Here is a 22,352-nt window from a genome sequence, read left to right on the forward strand (position 1 = left end):
TTCTGTGTAAAATATACTTTAATTGTCGAAAAGGACTTCTTTGGAGTGTTTTCAAAGCAGTCTCATGTTTTGAAAATTGCAGGGTTTATGGCACTGACCCATGTTTCAGTATTCTTACATTTTGTGATTTTATAAATGCCTATTGTGTCCCCCTAAGGCGCTGAGTTTTTAACTTTCTAGGCTGTTTTTCATCTTTTTATTCATCCGTCAAGTTGTGCTTGTTTGTTATTTCGAGCGTTTTCTATGTGCAAGCTCCTTTGCAGATGCTTTTGTGAAAGTGATAATCATACCTTTCTTTTAAAAATGCTTTCATAACCTGCACGTGCATCCTTAACAAGGGCCTGGTTTGCCCGCTTCGAACTTAATATGCGTGGAACGATGTGGTTGGAGTGGTTTTTCTCTGTCTTTTGTTCGATACTGTGTTTGCAGTGTCATGTGTGCTATGTGTAGCGTCTGGCTGTATTATATGGGTCGTGATACACTGTTCACCGTATAAATATCTCACAGCCCAGCCATGCTCCTGTAAGTGGCCGCTCGGCTGTTCGAGTGTTTGGTTGCCATGAAAAAGGCTGCTGCAGATCTTCTTACCCGTGGGAGCCAGTGTGCATGTCCACATGTTTGAGGGCAGGCACCCGCATCCTTTAGCATCTCCTTGGTGAAACGCCTCTGCAATTTTGATACCTAAACTTTAGAATGTAGGTGTCTTTGCAATTCACTTATCAGCTGATGTTTTTATGAAAAACGTGTATTTATGTCCCCGACCTCAATACTAGCTTTTAAACGAATCCGTGGAGCGGGCTGAGGGGAAGTCTTTAATCATATTCCAGATAGACTTGTTAGAAGTTAATGTTTGGGAAGGTGCAGCCGGAATGAACAAAGGGCATGTGAGATGGTTAACTGTGTGTCAGCTTGGCCGAGGGGTGTCCAGACGTTTGGTTAAATGTTATTCTGGGTGTGCGTGTGAGGGCGGTTCTGGGTGAGACGCACATGTGACTGGGTGACTGAGCTAAACGCTCGCCCTGTCCCAGGCGGCCTGCGGGGAGCAAAGGCTGAGGAGGGACTGGCTCTGTCCTGCCTATTTTCTAGCTGGAGCCTCGGTGTCCTCCACCTTCAGACTTGGCCTTGGCCTTGGCCCGGAACTATACTGTGGGCTTTCCTACGTCTGCAGCAGATTCCTGGGCCTTGACTGCAGACCTTCGGACCTCTCCGTCTCCACAACCACGTGAGCCAAAGCATGTGTTATAAGACATAACAATTGCATATTGTATATATATCTACTTGATTCTGCTTCTCTGGAGAAACCAGACTAATACAGCATGTTTCTGCATACAAAGCAGCTATTTGAAATAACCATCTTGATAATTTAATGAACATGGTAGTCATTTTACATCTTAACATGACAGCTCGTTACTTGTATATATAGGCGTTTTACTGTGAATTAGTTAGGTTTTGAGTTCATATATAAACAGTTATAATTTTCCTTATTTAAAATATTGAGACATATACTCTAAATTAGCATTTATTTTAAAAAAGTAATTTCAAAAATAGATTTCAGTTTTTAAGCAGAGAACACCTAAAGGGGAAAATGTTACAGCGAAAATGGAAATGCCGGGAAGTAGAGTGTATGTATCTTAAGCTTGGCTAGATAATGTCAGATTACTTTTCGAAGGTGGGGTACGAATATTCCCACCAGGTGCCTGTGGGAATTCTGTTGCTAACATCCTCAGTGGCAGGGTAACCAAATATCCCAATTTTTGAGGAAAAGTGTTCTTTCATAGAAAAATGCTAGTTATAAAACATAAAAGGATTATAAGAGGGATTGTAGGATTAGAAAGAAGTAATTTCACAGACCCAAATGATACTAATAGATTCAGGGAAAGATTATTAATTGGTGTCAAAACCATTAAGTAAATGGTTGATGGGAAACTGCCCATTGGTTAATTACTAAAAGGAAACCTTACAAATATTTTTTAATCGCAAGGAGAAAAAACTTACCTGTATATGTGAGGGGAAAAGAAAATAATATAAGAATGAATCAACTGTAGTATCACTAATGGCTGCTAATCATATACCAGGTGCCTTTTGACATTTAATGTCACACGAAATGTACATCATCGCCTATGAATTATTCTAGGCACAAATATTTAAATTAGTTTTATTAAGGCTATACTATAAAGTGCAATTTATAAGAAACGCAGGATGTAGACCAAGAAGTTCGATGATAGCAAAGAAACCAGACAAGTCCAAGCCTGTTTGCAGGAGATCATTGGACTGGGTTTTTAAAAAAAGTCCTTATCATAAAAGAGATTGTGATTGATTAGAAGAAACTTAAGGGACATAAAATCCAGATGGAAGTTTGATCCTATATTTGCTATTTGAATGGACAAACCACCTGTATGTGGTACTTTTTGGATTAAGAGGGAATTTTGAATACAGTCTTAGTATTAAGACCTGGAAATACAGGTATCAGGGTAGTAAGTCATCGTGGCCCTGGTGGTGATTGCTTTAATTATGTTTTCCTAATCTTCTAAAATGCACACGGGCTGCTTTTGTAGTAATTTTTAAATATCACACACTAGATACAAAGTTAATCTAATGGATCTGTTTTTATAATTGATTAATTTTTAATGGAGTATATTTTCTGGTAAAAATTAAGATATAAAAATTAAGATATAAAAGACCTATTTTCTGCCAAATAATAATCCTATGCATGATTATATCTTATATGCTAGATAATCTTCCTGCAAATAATTATTACCCTGATAATTACTAAAAAGACCACTTCATCCATAGTATCACAGTTCATTTAGAGGCTTCTTTCCTCTTGATTACTTGCATTTAACATGGATTTTAAAATAGGTAGAATGTCGCCCGGCTGGCATGGCTCAGCGGTTGAGCATTGATCTAGGATCCAGGAAATTGTGGTTCGATTCCTGGTCAGGGCACATGGGTTGCAGGCTCCATCCCCAGGAGGGGGTGAATGACTCCCACCATTGATGTTTCTCTCTCTCTCCCCCTCTCCCTTCCTCTCTCTGAAATCAATAAAGACATATTAAAAGAAAAAGTAGGTAGAATGTCTTTTTCTCTGTTCTTCTAGCATTTTATAATTTTGGCCCCGTAGTTCTTACTTCTGTTATATTCAGTTATTAAGGCAGAAATAAATTGATTAAAATTAATTATGAAGAGCTCATGTGTAGATGGTAATCTATAATTATGATAGTTTTATGCTCCATTTACTTCATTTTATATAAAGGTGTTTTAAAAAACATACGCCTCTTCTCTCTCATATTGCATCTTGAAAGCCTGGATTATAAATAATCGGTTTTATTGCATGTTTACACTAGAAATTCTCTTGTTGGTTGATTGAATCATAAATGAGGATCAGATCATTTTGGTAATGAGTCAAGTGAACGTGGGCAGCAATACCATTGGCAGTTTTGGCCTGGCAACCCTTTGTCGTGCAGGGCTGGCCTGGGGATTGGAGGGGTTGAGCAGTATCCTTGGTCTCTATCCACTAGGTACCATTAGCACACACAACTGCAGTCATGGCGATCAAAGAAGTCTCCAGACACTGCCAGTTGTCCTCTGGGGGCAAAATACTCCCCACTGGAGGCCACTGAATTAGTGCTGTTAACCATACTGACTGTTACCAGTCTGTTTATCTGCTTATTAGTCCACCTTAGACGGTTCAGTAGTGCTGCTGTTGAAGAAGCTTACACTAGTCATTGAGTGCTTTGGGTTCATCTGGGGGGGGGGGGGGTGACCCAGGAAAGGCGAGCAGGGGAGGGGGGTCATGGAATGCTTGCATGAACCAGGGGGCGGAGTCTGAAGGACAAGTGGAGTTAACCCAGCGGACAACGCCGGAGGTGTTGCAAGAGGTATGTGCAGAGTGCTGTGGGAACACGGAGGAAGGAAAATCTAATTTGGGAGGATACTGAGGAGTGGGCAGGCGTAGACCATCGTCAAGGGGGCTTCTCAGGGATGTTGAGCTGCGTCTAAGAGGAAGACCAGGAGGCGGTCATGCGAAAAAGGTATGTGTGGGATGGTATTGGAAAAGTTCTTGAATTTTCTTTTCAAATTGAGTTCAGTAACTCTGCTGCGAGTGATTTTAGAGGTGGAATAATTAGTCCTATAAAATAATAACAACAACCAAAAAAACTGCAGACGCCAATAGTAATTTGTTTGCACTGTAGGGGGTCATCATATTTTTTAAAAAATCACACATTTAAGAAAATTATAGAACTCAGTTGAAATGATGACTATATGAGGATATTTATTGCAGTAATAATTTCAAAAATTTGAGAGTTTTCCAGGTATATTTCTCTTACTGATTTCTAATTTAATTTTACTATGGTCTAAAGCCATACTTTATTTGATTTCTATTGTTTGAAATTTGACAAAGTTTGTTTTATGGCCCAGATTACAGTCTGTCCTGTTGAATGTTCCATTTGCACTGGAGAGAAATGCTTATCCAGATGTTGGATGGAGTGTCCCATAAATGCCAATAATATGACAGATTGGTTGATAGCGTGGCTTATGGTTCCTGTATCTTTACCGATTTCCCGTCCACTTACTCTCGCAGTTACTGAGAGAGCATCAGACTATAACTGTGGATTAACTCTTTCCCCTTCCAGGACTATTAGTTTTTCCTTTGTGTGTGTTGAGGCCGTGTTGTTCGGGGTGCACACGTTTGGAGTTGCTCGGCCTTCTTGGAGAAGTGACCCACTGATGACTGTCTGATTCCCCTCGACGTTGCTGGTGCTCGCGCTCTGAGGTAGCTTCCTGTGACACCACCGTAGCCCCTCCGACGTGCCTTCGTCGGTGTTTGCAGGGTACATCTTTTCTCGCCATTTCACTTTTAACCTGCCTGTACTTTTACAGTCAGAGGGTTTATTTTAAATAGCGTAGACTTTTAACAATTCAGTCTGACAGTCTCTGCTTTAATTGGTGTGTTTGGACCCTTCCCATTTTGTCGTTATTGACATGGTTGGGTTCAAGTCTAGTCTTTGTCGTTTTCTGTCTTCTCTTTGGTCACTTGAGCATTTTTCTTATGCTTCACTATTGACTTATTATTTAGATTTAAAAATTCTTTTAGTATTGCCCTGGGGTTTACAATGTTTATCTTCCAGTCAGGGTATGCCTTCAAATAATATTCTGTTTCACGCGTAGAGTTTGCACTTGCGTTATACAGCACTGACTTTAAAAGCGTGTGTAATCATACCCACCACTAATTATGTTATTAAAAACTCTGAACACCACACACCTTAGACTGTGCCTGGCGAATGCTTAACAGCGTCATCAGAAAAAAAGAGCCCTGATGTGTAGCGTTCGATGATTTCAGTGGTCTAACCGCTCCAGCCATGGCCGGTTTTAGGCTCCCACTGCGCCATCGCCCACTGTGGACTTAGGAAGAAGGGAGCACAGTCATTTCATTGCGCCGGTGCTGGCAGGTTCCAGCACACACCGCTTAGCCCAGAATGTCCCCTGCTGTTACTAAGACGCGTCTTTGGTTCTTGGTTACTATTTATACTTCTAGGACCTACAACTTGACATTCTCAGGCTTTCCAATAGCCAAAGAGTCTGCAACTACAACATGTTTCACCCTTTTCAAGTGTATCTTCTCTTACTGGTGAAGACTTCAAGGTCATTAAAAATGATCATATCTCCCTCATAGCATTTCTTTCTACCTTCAAAAGTACCACCAGAGGCTGCCGTATACCAACCTGTATTAACTGGATCAATCCAAAGACAAAACAAAACAAAAAGTTGCATCAGGCCGTCCTGCAGTTCAAAGTTGCTGGTGACAGCTCGCCAGGCATCGGCTGTTCTACCCTTGGGGCTCAGAGCAGATTTAGTTGGGGGAAGGAATCTGGGGGGGATTAGAGAACAGCTTTTGCGTGTTTTCTTACCAAGAGAATGTGAATCATTGGACTGACACAGGTTAGCCAGAGGTCTGTGTCTTAAGGGTCTAAAAATAGCTGCCTGGGTGCCCACTTCTAACCAGTTACCCACTTCCCGGAGTGAGTCAGGTGGTGCCTGTGGCCTAATCAGATGAGATCATAAGTTGTTGTTTACAACAGGATTGGGAAACGGAACAAACACTGAACATTTAGTGCCTTCTGGAAGAGCCTGCTTTGAGACAGTCTTAAGAGTATTTCAATTCCAAGGCCTCTCTGTAGAATGGAGAATCCAAATCACTCATGGTAACTTCTCTGTAACGTCAAAAGAAGTTTTTTGTGGGGTGTGTGTTGAATAGAAAACTTATAGGAGCAGATGCTCCATACTGTTGACTGGGGACTCAAGCTAAGAGCTAGGAAGGGTCATAAAGAGGCCACTGTGTATATTCAAGATAAGAGTTTGAATAATGGTGAACCTTACCGAGCAGACACGTAGGTGAGTACTTTCTTGTGTTAGCTTTTCTCCACATTCCAGGATGAAAATAGTAAAAAGCTGATTGAAAGACTCTTAAAGCTAATTTCTCATTCCTCACTCCCTTTCCTACAATCTCTACATAGCACACCATCCCCAGTTTATCAGTGTTCTTCTAGAGGGGAAATTGGAACATGAAACACACCTTTATGATAAACAAAAGCATATAGGCACGAGCTGTAAATCATTTCAATATCCTTAGGGGCAGCGATTCCAAAACATTCCTTAATGAACTACTGTTGCTATTAATCACCTTTACAGCTCAGAAATTCAGACCTTTCCTCCTCCAAAATATATGCTTTTCTTTTTCTAGGAGTTAATGAATACTTAGGTCTATCCTAATAACAACCCCTTAAATACAAGAGAACCATTTTAAGTTACACTATAGTTACTTCCCATTTTTTGGTTTCTTTTAAACCATGCATTTTTCAGAGATAAAAGAAGTGAAATACTCATTAAAAAATTAGAGAAATGTAGTTAAGACATAAATGAAACAGAAAAATTAATCATAACCCCAATACTCAGAGAAAAATACTGTTAACATTCTTAGTATTTATCTGCATCATTTTATGCTCATAAATATTTTTAAAAATTGAAATTGTACTGCGTATGCAGTTTCAAATACTAACATTCCCATCATGTATATATGAGTCTTTTTCCTGTCCTATAAAACATTTTGACTCTAATTATTATTTGCTGAGTTATATCCTATCATATGGATGCTTCAAGTACTTCATCAATCCAGTTCCCATTTCCATAACTTCAAAATCCCTTATCTATAGTCCTTTATCTACTATAATTTCAAAACCCAGACAGCAGTGAGAAGAAAAGTGTTTTTGTAACTCAGTTAAGGACACCTGAGCTGGCCTGATCTAATTTGGTGACAAGACTCACCTAAACAGATCTGAGGCTATTCACTGTCTGTGTTCATCCCACTTAAAGTGATATATTTCACAGCATAAATATTAATGGATTATAGGGGTTCCCCCAAATCCTTTGGTTTAGGCTGTGTGTTCTAAAGCCCCCAGAATGATGAATTCAAAAAATTCCTTCCCAAGGGTTTCAGATCATAAATTATGGATATGTTTTAGGTTTGTTTTCATTAATAATATTGCAGTGAGCATTCATGTGTTTACATCTTTTGTGTACTCTGTATCATTTTCACGGGGTACCCTTCACTAAATAAAAAAGAAATGTGTGAGCAGTATTACGTCTCAAATTTTTCAGTTATTTCCCTGAAATCTTTACCACCAGTGATGTTTCAGACTGTTCAGCCTGTGGTACCCTCACTTGGCTTAGTAATTAAAAGGTGTATTTATTCAGTCGTTTTAAAGATAAATTTTATTACTTTTGTGTGTAATCAGTCCTTTGCTCACTTTCTATTAGGTTGCTAGTGTTTTTCTTAATAATTTATTTGTTTTATAAAAATTCATTTCCTTTTTAATATGATTCATGCCAAACATTCTAATTTTCCTCTTAATTTTGTTTGTGATATTTCATATAGTCAACTTTATTGATTTTGTAATTGTGTAGTTTATTTTTAAAAGTGATACTTCCAGTATACAACATACTTTGTATTGTCTGTATAACATGCATGAACCTAAATGAATATATAATTAGTATCCTCTATAGCTTGATTTTTGTCTATTAATTTGCCAAAATCCAAAGGAGGGAGTATTGGAGACTTCTAATACTATTATTTTTTTCAATTTCTTTAGTGTATTCTAATTTTCACATGTGATATTATAAGAGAACATTATCCAGTACAGAAATCTTTTTAATGATGCCCACATTTTATTATGAATTGAAATATTTATCAATATAAAATGATCCTTATATAATTTAATTATTTACCTTGACTTTTCCTTTATCCAATTCTATTAATGCCACTTTTATTTCTTTGTATCTGTCCTTTTCTATATACCTTGGCCTATAATTTTTCTTTTTAACTTATTTCTGCTATATTGTTTAATTTTCTTTATCTAATCTGATTTTATGGTGCAGAATTTAAGCCATTTATGTTTATTATTGTAATTGGTATATATGTGCTATCGTATTTCTATGACTCTTTTGTTGATTCTTTGATATTTCTCTTTTTTATGTCCTTTTAAATGTCATAAGTTTCTCCAATATTTAGGACAGTAAATGCCTTATTTTAAAATTTCACTAGTGTTATATTTTTTTAGTTTGTATCTAATTATCAGACTCAATAAACAGTTATTTGAGTTTCTGTGATTTACATTCCATAACTTAACTCTCTTTACTTTTTCTCTATCATGCTTATCTTTATTTTGTTAATATAATTTTATATATTATTTTCATACTGTAGCATAGCAGAAAAGAGGTAGTAAACAAACAAACAAAATTAGATAATGTGAGATTGCTACACATTGTGATTCTCAAATTTTATCAATGTGATTTGTAATTGATTTTAATAATAAGTTGTCCATCAGTTTTAGTTTTTGGTATTGTGATTTTATATTTTTGTGTTTTTATAAGTATTTTACTTGGAGTATGGAAGAAACATTTAAAAATTAAAAATGATTGAGTCAATCTGATAATGTTATCCAGACACAAAGTGGAACCTTTTTAATGAACTTTTATGCAGTCTAAATTAATCATTTCAACTGCTTTAAATTAACTCTCTGACGCTCAAGGAATAATGTTATCTTTGGCAAGATTTGGGGGTGCAGCTCAGCTAGGGTTGTGGTCATTTGTGGTAGTTCGACAGGTATTCGACCTTGCATTACGAAGACATAAGGGCTTGCTCTCTTAAGGCTAACTTACTTTTGGCCTTTGGATCATTTTCCTGAGGGGATGTCATGAGAACTTCCTGTAGGGAGAGCCAGTTAACACCATGTTTTTCTTCCCACTCTTCCTCTGCTATAGAGCAGAAGTTCCCAGGCCTCCTTTGGCCAGCAGGAATATGAAGACAAGTGAGACCTGTGCTGCAAGGCTGAAGTGCAGGTGCAGGAAATGCTCTTATTTTCATTTTGCTCTTCTCTAATCTGCTAAATCTCTGTTCATGGTAGGAAAAACGAGCTCTGGGTGACTGACTGCACTCATCTTTCCTGTCCAGCTTTCTTCCCCAGAATGAAAACCCCATGTTCCTGACTGTTTTGAGACCCTGACCTGGTTGAAAGGACTTCCATTCTTGAGATGTATTTTGCATCTTTTCTCTTCATTATCAATATGTGGCTTCAGTCTGATTCTCTCCACGCTGGGTTCTCTTAAATAGATTTTCTATTTACCCTACTTTTCAATTCCTTTTACCATGATATAGGTCCACCCTTTCATTTCTTGCCTAAATTGGAGAGCTGAATCCTCTTAACTGATGTCCCTGCATCCAGTCTCAGTCTTTTTCAAATTCTTCCCCAAACTTCCACCCTTGTGATATTTTTTCATCAAATCAGACTACACTTTTACCCTACTCAATGTTCTAAATGATCCCCATTGCCTTCAAAGAGATCATTTCACGAGACATGTAATTCCTTTCACAATCTAGTATTAACCCATCTCTTTATATATCTATTAATTTATTCAACAGAGCCTAGAACATTATATTTGCTAAATGAACATTTTCAGACAGTGGGAGTAAATCTTTGTGGATGTTGCCAATGATGACAATTGGTGCACCATTGAATAGTACTAGGAAGCAGAGGCAAGCAAAGCTAATACTAGAAAAGAAGCAATGTCATAAACTATTCTTCAGTTTATTTCCTGGAATTTTTCAAAATACTAAGGAATGGTACACATTTAAAATAAAGTTGAAAGAATTACAAGAGAAAAATTCCAGGTTTGATAGATAGTGCAGAGGAAGGCCATAGGGTTAATGCTATGGGCTGTGCAGGAGACAGGTTAAGAGTGCTCTGGAGGCACTCTACCTGAGTTATAATTCTGACTCTTCTGCTCATTAACTTGGGAGAGTTACCTGACTTCTCTGAGACTTGGTTTCTTTGGCCAAATGAATAACACTGGCATATTCCTTATAAGCTCATTGAGAGGACTCATTAATTGACTCAAGTAAAGAGCTTGGCAGAGTAAGCATTCAATAACCTAGCTGTTATTGTTATTACTATTAACCTTATTTGTCCAGGAGAGAAAACAACCTCTTGCTAGATTGATATCAGAGAGTTAGATGATATAGGCCATCAGCAGCTCCCTAGTTTACAGGAAAAGTCCAACTTTTAAGATACAAACAAGAAAAATTATGTTTTCACCTGATTCTTGCTTAAAAGGTGGACTGCTGGTCCCTCCATCCACACTCCATTGTTTCAAACATTGTTTAAAATCTTTGACTCTTATCTTCCATCCTTTGCGGGTACCAAGCTACCCATTTGACCCAGAACGCACGTTCCAAACTCGGCCTTCGAGTGTAATAGTAATGATCCTTGACACGGTGACGTTTCTGTTGTAAATTTAGAAAGCATTGCATAAGGTGGGATGAGGGCAGCCCCCAGTCCTTGAGATGTTTTAGAGAGGATTTTAGAGCGTGTTCAGGCTGAGCTGCGATAGAAAAGCCCTCGGGAACCTGCAGTGGTTTTCCTGTCCTGTCTGTTTCTCTTACCTCTGGGCTTCATTGTTTGGCATAACCGCCCAAAGCAACATTTACTATGTTTTTGACTAAGAGCAAAAGAAAAAAATGCCACTGACTGTAAGATTGCTTTCATTTGAGGGGACTTGTGTGGTACAGGGGCGGGGGGAAGGAAGATATAAAAACAAGGAAGGACTGAGTCATTTTCAGGGAATTTACTTGAGTTGTTTAAGGCCAAATATTGCCCACTGTTTATTTCCTTCCATCCTGGAGCAGAATTGAACTTGGATGAGCTTAGGTCCAGGGGACAAACCGTGATGCTACCATTTGTATTCATGTACTAAACTGGGAGGTGCCACACGGAATGGCCCCTTCTCAGAACTGTGGGGCGTGGGGATGGTTGTGTCAACTTTTGAACTTTACTCTTTTATTCAAGTATTAACCTTAGTCAAGACAGCCCACAGACCTCAAATTATAACGTTATTATTAGCTCTCAGAAGGCATAGACTACAGAAATGCAAACGCGGTCTAAGTACAAGGCAGAGGTTTGTGAATGTTGCTAATTTCCTTATGTAAGAAAATATCACAGCCTTTGGGGAGATAAAATAATAAAATTCTAATATTTGTGGAAATTGTTGTGCTTTATTTTTTGTTTTTACTGCTCTCTGCCTTAATATGGAGATGCTGCGGCCTTCCTGCTGTCTGTAGAGAACAGAATGTCCTCCAGTGTGACTCGGCTTAGCTTTCTTGCTTGGGTTCGGCTCCATGCAAGGAAATGCTACAGTCTCCCTACCTAGAAAAGAAATGAAACAAGTAACTTACGGGAGCTTGTGTATGAATACCCTGTGATCTCAGATTGAACAGCGTTTTACAGGGAAACAGGACCTTTATATGCAATCTACATGAGAGGCAATTAGCCTTGTTTTTATTAGAGATTAGTACATCATGTTAGTTTAGAAAGCTTTTTTTTAAAGGAAAAAAGTAAATCATAAATATTAGCTCCATTTTTAAATAAAGAACCATCACTGCTCTCAACCTCACTTCCCTGTGTGTAAGCACATAGCAAATTCTTTGTTGACCTGGCCTCTCCTGATCTGGGGAGTTGAATCATGTTTTCAAAGAATTTTATAAACTATATCTGCCTACCCAAGCCTACACACAGGGTCGCAAATGGAGGTTTACAGTTGCGAGCATGCGAGAGGCAGAGTTTATCCTGTATTATTACTTATTCATGATTGTATTTTCCATAAAAACAGCTGCAAACCCACTTTTGCCTACCCCCATAAATTCAGTTTTTGTTGTTGGAGGGGCCTCAAGTTTCTGAGTTTAGTTTAGACACTGTAGTACTGTAGAAATGAAAAGTGACACAGAGCGCGAATAAGTCCCTTCTGGAGGTTAGTATTGTAGGGGAGTGACTTTGAGCCTTTCTGGCACTTACAAGCCTGGGCGACATTTCATGATAACGCATGTGTGGCTTGAAGGCTGGCCTGTGCGAAGGATGCGCAGCGCTCACCTACATCAGTGGGATATCTGCTATGCGCGGTCTCACCATCTCCAGATAATAAACCGTGACGTTTCCGCCGGGATTTTCACGAGTCTTTGTGTAACCCCCTCTGAGCTCCCCTGGTCTGATAGACGACCACCCTTTCCGGGGCTGCATCGCGGGCAGACACAGCAAGGACGGGCGGAGGGAAGCGAGGGAGCCCCGTATGGTAGCTTCTCGAACAACACAGCTCAATGCTGTCTCTGCGTGTTCCTTTGACATCAGATCCTTCAGGTGTGAGGGGGGGCGGGGCAGGGGAAGAAACAGGTCACAGATGTGCCGGAGGGTGGAAGTCACGTGCAGTAACTGCTTTTCCTCTCTCCTCCATCTCATTTAATTAGCGCCGATCCTTCCCATTTCTCAGGCCGAAAATCTTGGACACAACCTTGAATACTCCCTTGTTACACTTTCCTGCTGATTTCTTAGAAATCAGTTGGCTCTAGTTTTAAAATAATTTATCCAACAGACAAAAAAAAAAAAAAAAGATAGAAGATCTGAACAACACAATCCACAATCAACATGACTTACCCAAGCCATGTGGAGTCACCAGCAACAGGGTTTATCTTTCTTCTAAGGCACATGTGCATTTAATGCAATGGGCTGTAGGATGGGTCATAAAGTAAGCTGAACAAATTTCAAAGAATTGAAATCTTTCAGAGTGTATTCTCTGACCACAGTGGAATTAATTTAATGATTTAAGAAAGAAAAAAAATGAAGTCACCCATGATGCCAACGCTGAGCGTGATACCAGTAAGCCTAATGAATTCCATTCATGCTCAGGAATTTTCCTTTTGCATTAGCAGGGCCCCTTGCAACCTAACTAGATGTGATTCTGACTATCCTTAATCAGAGATGCTCACGAAAAAGTAGATTCAAATGTCAGCAGTCAAGAAACAGGCTTACTGATTTCTGTGTAAATAAACACATTAGATATGATTAATGTAATTAAATTTGGAGTGGCATTTTAAAGCCAAAATAACTGTTAATTCAGAACTTAGCTGTCAAAATTCCCTTAAGACCCGAGCAAATTGTCGCAGAGACAAGTGGAAAGACATTAGGTTGCTAAGTGACCACCATAATTTAGACAATTTCTTTAAAGCTCCCTTTGCATACACTACAATATATTTACCTTGGGGTCTTATTGCAACCTGACCCAGTTAAACAATCTGAAGATCAGAGTGTGCACCCAGTTAAAACAGAGCAGTTATCAGGTGCTCTGCGTGCCATGTGTTATTTCTTTATTATATTTGTTGACTTGCTGGAGTCAGAGATGCCTACTCAGGGTGACTTAATCCAAGAAGCATCTCTCCAAAGTACCTCCCCACTGCCCCCGTGTCAGCACCTGTCCCCATTCACTCTCGCTTCAAGGTTCCGCCTTCCATTCAGACCGAAGAGTACTATTCAAATGCTCATACCCAGGGACATGCCTGTTAGCTGTGTGCCTCCTTGGTCCCGGCGATCTAGGCTTTAGCACTGATTTCTCCAAGACTGGGGTTGGGTGTTGATGGGATGTGGCGGGGACAGGATGTGTCTGCCTGGCGGGTACACGCCGGCTCCAGAGGGACCCGGCAGGTTAGTAGTTCCGTCTAATGGGGATTTAGATCTGGGTTAGCATCTGGATTCCTTCCTTCACTTGGCGCAATAATGCCATCATCATAAAAATGCATTTATAATTCTATGACATTACTAAATAGTTTTAAATACTAGATAGTTAGTGGCTGGTTTCAGTGAGCCTCCCTTGATCTTCCCACTCTTCGTATGGTTGTGATTTTAGACTCTGCACGCCCAGTCTGAACGTGAAAACTGGAATTGTGGTGCCTGCCGCTCTTAATACTCCCGTTTGCGTTTCCCTCAAAAACAAGGCCGCTCTCGTACATGACCATCTAAATCAGGAAATCAGCAATGACAACTCTATCATCAAGACCCCACGCAAATTTTGCCAACTGTCCCGACAACATCTCGCCTCTTTTCTGGCCCAGGGTCCAATGCAGGCGGACAGGATGCGTTTAGTGGTCGTGCCTCTTCAGTCTGCTTTCATCTGGACCAGTCCTCGCCTTTGACGGATGGTACAGGCCTTTCGTTTCGTAGCATGTTCTTCATTTTGGATCCATCCAGTCTTTCCTCATGTTCAGACTCAGGCCACTGACAGCATTATTTTTAATGGTCACATTAATGCCTTTCCTTCTTCATGAATGCATTAAAAAATATGTATTAAAAACCCTGTGTGTCAGCGATAGAGACAAGGCAGTGAACAGAATGGGCAAAACTCAGCTTCATGAAGCTTACACGGTATTTCCTTATACAGTTGTATTATAACTGTCTGAACCACTCATCTCTCTTTCTGCTCTATTAGATTCCTCCTGTATTTTGTTATTATAAATTATAAATCATGTTTAACTGAACATTCTTTTGTGCGTGTCATGATTGTTTCATGAAGCTATGCTCTTTAGACATGAAATCATTCGATCTAAACAGGAGATGTTTTTAAGATAATTTTACATTGATTACCTTTTTCTCTCTGAAGAGCCAGGTCTTCCCAAACTCTTACCACTGGTTGTTAGCACTTCAAATTATTGTTATTATTTCTTTGTTAATTGAAGCAAGCACCCTTTCTTTCTGGGCTCCTATAAGATGAAGGACTGTTTGTTTGTATCCTATATTTTTAGTTTCCTAGCTTACTTATCACAACGTGACACTGGTGAACCCAACCATAATCTTAGTTGAAAGAGAAAACTGCTGAAAAAGTCATTTGTGCCAATGTATCAAAATGGATATCATTTGTGTCTGTGTCACCAGAAACTGGTACAAGGCCTGGTACATTGCAGCTACGCAGTAAACGCTGAATTCAGTTTTTTCACATCTTCTTCTTAAACCGGGTTCTGTTTTAAATGGAAGAAACTCTCAGTGTTTATCTAGTTTCGTTCCTCTGTTTGATTTACTTAGGAATGATTTATGAATAGAGTTTGATATTGCAGTTCATTACCATGGTAACAGTCATAAATAAATACCAGACTTTTTAAATAACGCTTAATAAGTGGCAAAGTGTTGAAAAAGTTTTTCACTTGTATAGTGACATCTTGATGGTTAGCAGTGATAGAAAAAGAAATAACATAGGTATTTGAATAAAAACATGTCATTTTGACTACTTTTTGGGCCATGGGAGTGTTTGTGAAATCACTGGGTTTCAGGGATGGATATATTTGGCTTATCAACAATCCATAAGACTTTGAAAATAAAAATGGTACAGGAGCAGGGATGGATTTTGAGAGTATTATGCCAAGTGAAATAAGTCAGATGGAAAAGGGAAAAAACCGTATGGTTTCAGCCATGTGTGGAATATAAAACAGAAAGTAACAAAAGAACTAACAAAAACAAAAACAAACTCATAGATACAGACAGCAGAATGGTGGTCACTCGAGGGGACGGGTCGGGGGAGGGCAAAGTGGGCGACATGGGTCAAGCACGTGGTAACGGAAGGAAACTAGACTTCGGGTGGGGAGCGCGCAGCAGAGCACACAGGTGTTGGGTCACAATGTCGCGTACCTGAAAATGACAGGCTGTATTAACCAATGTTACCCCAATGAGTTTAATTAAAAATAAAGGATTTATAGGATTTAGAGTCAAGAGACCTGGATTTTATGTTCCTCTCTGCAATGAAATGAATGCCGTCATTTAATATTTCTGAGTTTTAGTTTACTCATTTATAAAATATAAACAATATTCCTCTGATTACAGTACAGATTTGCATTGGGTCATACAGGCAAATGCATTTTTTAAAGTATGGTGCCAATTACAAATATAAAATGCTACTGTCCTTCTTATGGAGGTTCAGTTTCTGTGATTTTCTATGACCTGAACATGATGGCGACTGGACACTTGGTTTGCAATATGTCACTCTACTTCAGAATGGGGTTCCTTTTTGGGGCATGAAAATATCCTAAAATCAGTTGTGGGGATCATCGTGCAACTCTGTGAGCATAATGAAAACCACCGAATTGCCACTTTAAACAGACGAACTGAATGATATATAAATGAAATCTCAATAAGGCTGCTTTGTAAAAAGCCCATCAGTCGTACCTGCCACGAAAGGATTTCAACTGGACGTCTTTTCACGGGGAGCTCAACCATCCGGCCATGTTAAGGGGTTTCTATTCTTTCCTCTCCCCCTCTGCTGCCCCCCAAAGAGTCAGCCCCTCGGCCTTGGTAAAGCAGGAGGCTTCCCGTCCTCTGGCTCCGAAGGAGCCTCACTGTGCCCGCAGGAGCGAGGCCTGGAGGGGAGCTTGGCCCTCACGCTGCGCAGCGATGACGCTCTGTGACTGTGTGAGGACAGGAGCAGCTCCTCCGTAGGCTCATGCTGGGCGTTAAATGAGTTACCATGGCCCAGGGCTTAGAGCTGCTGAGAGCAGCCTTGCTATGTGATCCCAGCCTAAACTGTGGCCTGCTTGTCGCGTCTCCAAACCCCTTAAAGGCTCTGGGCCGCAGAGAGCTCTCCCTCGAGGACTCTGTCATCGAGCAGTAGGAGGAAAGCATAGATAGCAACTTGGAAGTGAAAGCATTTCCTTTCATGACTGCCTGACTCGGATTTTTATTCAAGGATTTCTTTCCCTGATGCAATTAATTTCCTAGGGAAGGCAGAGACAGCCTTCAGCTATTGTTTGCTTTTGTGCACGTGGGATGGGAGCATGTATGTATGAATTAAATATAATTTTTCCTTCTTGACACATAACTTATACAAATATAAATATATATATACAATATATACACATATTTTTATACACACCATAGATATATATGCATAAAATCTTCAACATAGCCTTTGTGTGCCCCAGTGAATGCGCCTGGCACCTAGTGATGTTCAACGAAACCTTGAAAAACTAAATGAATGAATGAGCTTAGATAATACGACTTTATCTTCAGTTTCAGCGAACTCAAGCCCTAATACTTAGCAGTCAACTAGATGTGATGTTATCACCATCCCCCGGTGTTTATATATTGCATTTTGCTTTCCAAAGCATGTTTACGTTATTTGTACAATAGCATCATATATGTAAGACATGTATTTTGTGTTCCAATTATACATATCATAGCTGCATGTGCATTTTGTAATGCATCTTGCTTCGAAACATTTTCATAAGCTGTGTATGAATTTATTTCATCCTCAGAATCATTTTATGAGATAAGTCAGACAGGTACAGCGGAGAAAATAATGAAACTTAAAGGAACTTAAACAACAATAGAATTAGACTAGTTGTGTAGCTGAGACAAGAATAGAGACTTAAGGCTTCACTTTGTCTTGGGGTGCAGGCCCGCCCTGGCACCCACCTTTGTGGCCTGAAGGAGGCAGTGTTGTACCTGGGTGGACCTGGCACATAGGCCCAGAGCAGCTGTAGGACTATGTGGACTGAGAGTGAAGGAGAGAGTTCTTCCAGGGAAAGTATGGCACTGTTTCCAGAAAGGGATTGGGGGCTGGGTTGGCAAAGCAATACCTGAACATTGTGCCAAGAGCCCAGCTTTCACCCCGCTTGCTTGTGATTTGGTTTCTGTTGTTCTCTAAAGAGCTGCGGGTGAAATGGTCAGTTCTGAGCTGTTACCATCCATTCCTTTCCTCCAATGCCCCTCACAGGCGACCCACACCCTATAAAACATCCTTATAGATTCGGAGCAGCCATGCTTGCTGAAGCCTTTCATTTAACTTAAACATTTTATCTTAATATCTTTGGCAAATTTAAATTTCTCAACCAGTAAATTTGTTGTTTTTCAATGAAGAAATAAAATCATGTGTGTAAGAGCAAAGAGGTCATTTCTTTAAAGGGGAAAGAGTGGAAGTACAAGGGCAGGGATTTTTGAGAGGCAGGGAGAATCTAAGTCCATTTAAGAGAGAGAAAAATTCCAAAATATGTATAATATTGGATTGAATAACTGACAAAAATAGCAGAAATACTGGACTCCATGGCACCGTACATATCACACATATGTATTTAAAAATCATTAGGACTGAAAAAAATTATTCGGTTTTGGAATATTGGTCACTGGTATAGATTCAAAGCTCCATCTCCCGCTCCGAAATGGAGGCCGCCTTTTCTACCTCAAACGAGAAGACTCTAGAAGGGGGCGTAAATGGAGGGGACAATGGGACAGTCTGCGGCCCGGGCTCCAGCCCCGTTTCTGCCTCCTGGGAGAACTGTGGCAGGCCTGGGCTTTGGGCGGCCGGACGGGTGCGGTCGGCTCCCCTTGGCCTCTGCAGTTTGGACGGTGTTTCTGAAGTTACAGTGGGAAGGGATGCCAAAGACCACGCGCCTCACTCTCTTTTTCTTACAGATGTGGAAACTGAGGCTCGGAGGCGTTCACCGATTTACCTAAGTGAGCATACGGCTGGTTACTTTCTAAACTGGTCAGCCAGTTGCTACAAACAGTTGACGGAAACTGGATGCAAAGGGGAGAACGCAGTGCTGCTTTCTCGCCCCTTCCACCCCAGATGTCCGGCGTGTGTCCCTTAGCAGCTCTGGAGGAGACAAGTGTGGAGGAGGAGGCGGGCATGGAGGGGCAGTGACAGAGCAGGGCAGCAGGGGGGCGCTGGACGGGGCGCGCCCCCTGAGCCCTAAGACGAAGCTCTCCCCGAGGAATCGGAGCAGCCCCGCCTTGCTCGCCTCGCTCAAGGTCCACATGACAACTCTGTGGCCCTCCGTGTACTTTCTGATGGCCCCAGGTACATGGCCCTTAGAGTGGAGACATTCTGAGCGGCACTCCCAGGTGGAGCTTCCAATTTGGCTTCTCTTGAAAGCCTATTGGAGTGAAAGGAGGCTGTGAATACATTTCCAAACCAGTTTCAGACCTTCCGAGGTGCTGAAAAAGATTTAAACTTCGCCTTTCTCCGGTCCCTGAGCCGCTGAGCTGTCCCGCACGCCCTGGGGAAGAAACCCTTCCCCTGGTTGTCGGCCCTCCACCCGAGCCCTCGCTGGACGCTGGCTGCTCTTCAGAGAGCACTCCGGCTGTGGGGCCGGGCGCCCTAGGAGGTTTTCCTTGTCATCTCTTCCAAGGAGGTGGGTTTCCTTCCAGGCTGTTCCAGCAGCAGAGGAAAGGACCACACGTGCTCGGCGCGCTGCCATCTCCCCCTCACCAGTAGGGGGCGCCCGAAGATTTTCACCAAGCTTTTCATCCCACTTCTAGGCCCAAGAAGCCACCTTGGCCAAGTGGCACCTAGCTCTAGTCTTCCTCTTCTCCTACCCAAGCAAGCTTCTGGATTCCCCGTTAAAAATATATCGATAAATAACAATGATAGGTAACAGAAGGTCGTATTTATCTATCATAGCCCAGCACCCAAGGCCCCCTGTGATCTAACACTTCCCGGTGGGGAGCGGCTTCTCTACCTTCTCTGCATATCAAATGCTATCACGTAGCTAGCAGTGTGCCACATGTTGGGCACTTGTATTTCTGTGTTTCAGCATCTCTTATCTTAGCCTGAAGCACTGCCCTAGCTTTCATAAAATCAAGTTCACAAAATCACAGTCAATCGCTACCCTTCTATCATCTCCCCACTGAGAATTACTGGCCTCCGTCATTAATGTCAGTAAACAATTTCTAAAATTCAGAAGCTCTGTGTTAAAATGCTAATCGGGAATTCGTTTCCCTTAGTTAAAGGAGAAAAGTCATAACATGTTTTATATCACGCCAAAGCCCCCAACCAAGTTTCTAAAATGTTGCTGTAATATATAAATGCCTCTGTGTAAGCAAGAAACGATATTAGGATGTGAAGCATTTAAACCAAATAGCAGTTATTTTATAAGAAAAAACATGTGTGACACACTCTGATCTAAACACCTTTACAATGTGGAGTGGCAGAGAGCACACAGCAATAAATGAATTTCTTATGAAAATATAGCCAAAAATTACACAAAAACCAGTCAGCTTCTTGCGTGAATTAATGCTCACCAATGACGTATAAATATAGAGTATGAAGGAAATAGAGAAGGAAAAGAGAAAGAGGGTTGTACCAGCTATAGTTTGGCGCTGGTCGTGAGGGTCAGTACTGACAAGCTGGGTAATGATGGAAAATATTCAGACACTGTCAGTCTCCGAGACGTTAACTGACTCCCTCTTACCTTTGTTTTGCTGAAAATACACAAAGGAATGCTTTGGTAAATCTTCATAGGGATTAGTCAAGGCTTGATGGTCAAACATTTACAAAATGAGCTTTGCGTACACTCCTGTGGTTCATGTTGATCATTTTTTTGGATGTTGTTTATTATGGGTTGAATTATTTATCCCTCCCAATTCCTATGTTGAAATCTAACCCCTCAGCACCTCCTCTCAGAACGTGGCCTTATTTGGAGATAGAGACTTTACACAGGGACTCGGGTTAAAGTGAGGCCGTTAGGATGGGTCCTAATTCAACGTGACCGATGTCCTTATAAAAAAGGAAATTTGCATCCATAACAAAACATGCATAAAGGCAAGATGGTGTGAAGACACAAGGGGAAGACAGCCATCTGAAGCCAAGGAGAGAGGGCTGTGGCAGATCCCCGCTCATGGCCTCGGGGAAGAAACACTGCCATAACTTGACTTTGGACTTCCGGCCTCCGTAACTGTAAGACCATCTTTTTCTGTTGTTTAAGCCGCCCAGTTTTTAGTACATTGTCACTACAGCCCTAGCAAACTGATGCAGTGCTCTAAGAGACTTAAACCAGTTTCAAATGAAAAGCTCCATATCATCTTGTCCCATCAAGTATGACCCTGTGGTGCCTCTCGGGGACCCCATGTAAATGTGACTCTGATGGCCCAGTATCGTATTTGAATGTAACTTGAGATTTGTTCTGCATACCTTTTTTTTTTTTTTTTTTTTTTAGTTTTGAGGATGCAAATATAAACTTTTTCCTATGTAAACATTTTTTTTTAGAATAGAAGTTGGCAATCTTGTTCCATAAAGGGCTATGTAATAAATATTTTAGGCTTCGTGGCCATATGGTCTTCATTGCAGCCACTCAGCTCTGCCAGTCTAGTGTGAGAGCAGCCACAGACAACACATAAATCAATGCGTGCCAATAAATCTTTATTTATGGGCTCTGAGATTTGACTTTCATGTAATTTTCATGTGTTCTTTTGAATTTTCCCCCATTCATTTAAAAATGTGAAAGCCATTTCTCACTTGTGAGTCATGTAAAAACAGATGACAGGCTGCTGAATTTGGCCTGTGGGCTCCGGTTTGACTACCTGTCTCATAAAAACCTCCCGTGAAGCTTGGTGTGCTGGTTAATCATATGTGTCGGCTTGGCCAGGCCACGGCACCCAGGTAGTTGGACAAATATTATTTGAGCTGTTCTGGTGGAAGTATTTTCTAGAAGACATTAGCATTTAAATCATTAGACTTTAAATACAGAGGATTGTCTTCCATAACGTGGGTGGGCCTCATCCAATCAATGGAAGGCCTGAGTAGAAGAAAGACTGAGCTCCCCCCAGGAAGAGGGGAGTGCTGCCAGCAGACTGCCTTCTGGACTTGAACTCTAAGTCCGCCTTGGGTCTCCAGCCTGCTGCTCTACCTTGAAGATTTTATTGGTTCTGTTTCTCTGGAGAACCCTGCCTCTTACATTTGGCATTAAAAATAAACGGGTATTCTACCAGCAGAATGTGAACTACAGAGATGATCTGAGGGCTAAGCCCTTGTGCCTCGGAATTGTTGCAGCTGGTACCTATTAGTGACACTGACTTCCTAGAGTGCGTTACATCATTTAATCTACACAAATCAAGCAGTGGGCATAGTTTAACAATGGTTTTACAGCAAAACGTTTACAGGAAATTGATGCAAAAGGGCATTTTTCATGGTTGCTCGTTATATTCCATATATTAACATGT

Source organism: Miniopterus schreibersii (genome assembly GCF_964146895.1).
Source record: "Miniopterus schreibersii genome assembly, chromosome: 3".
NCBI lineage: Eukaryota > Metazoa > Chordata > Mammalia > Chiroptera > Miniopteridae > Miniopterus > Miniopterus schreibersii.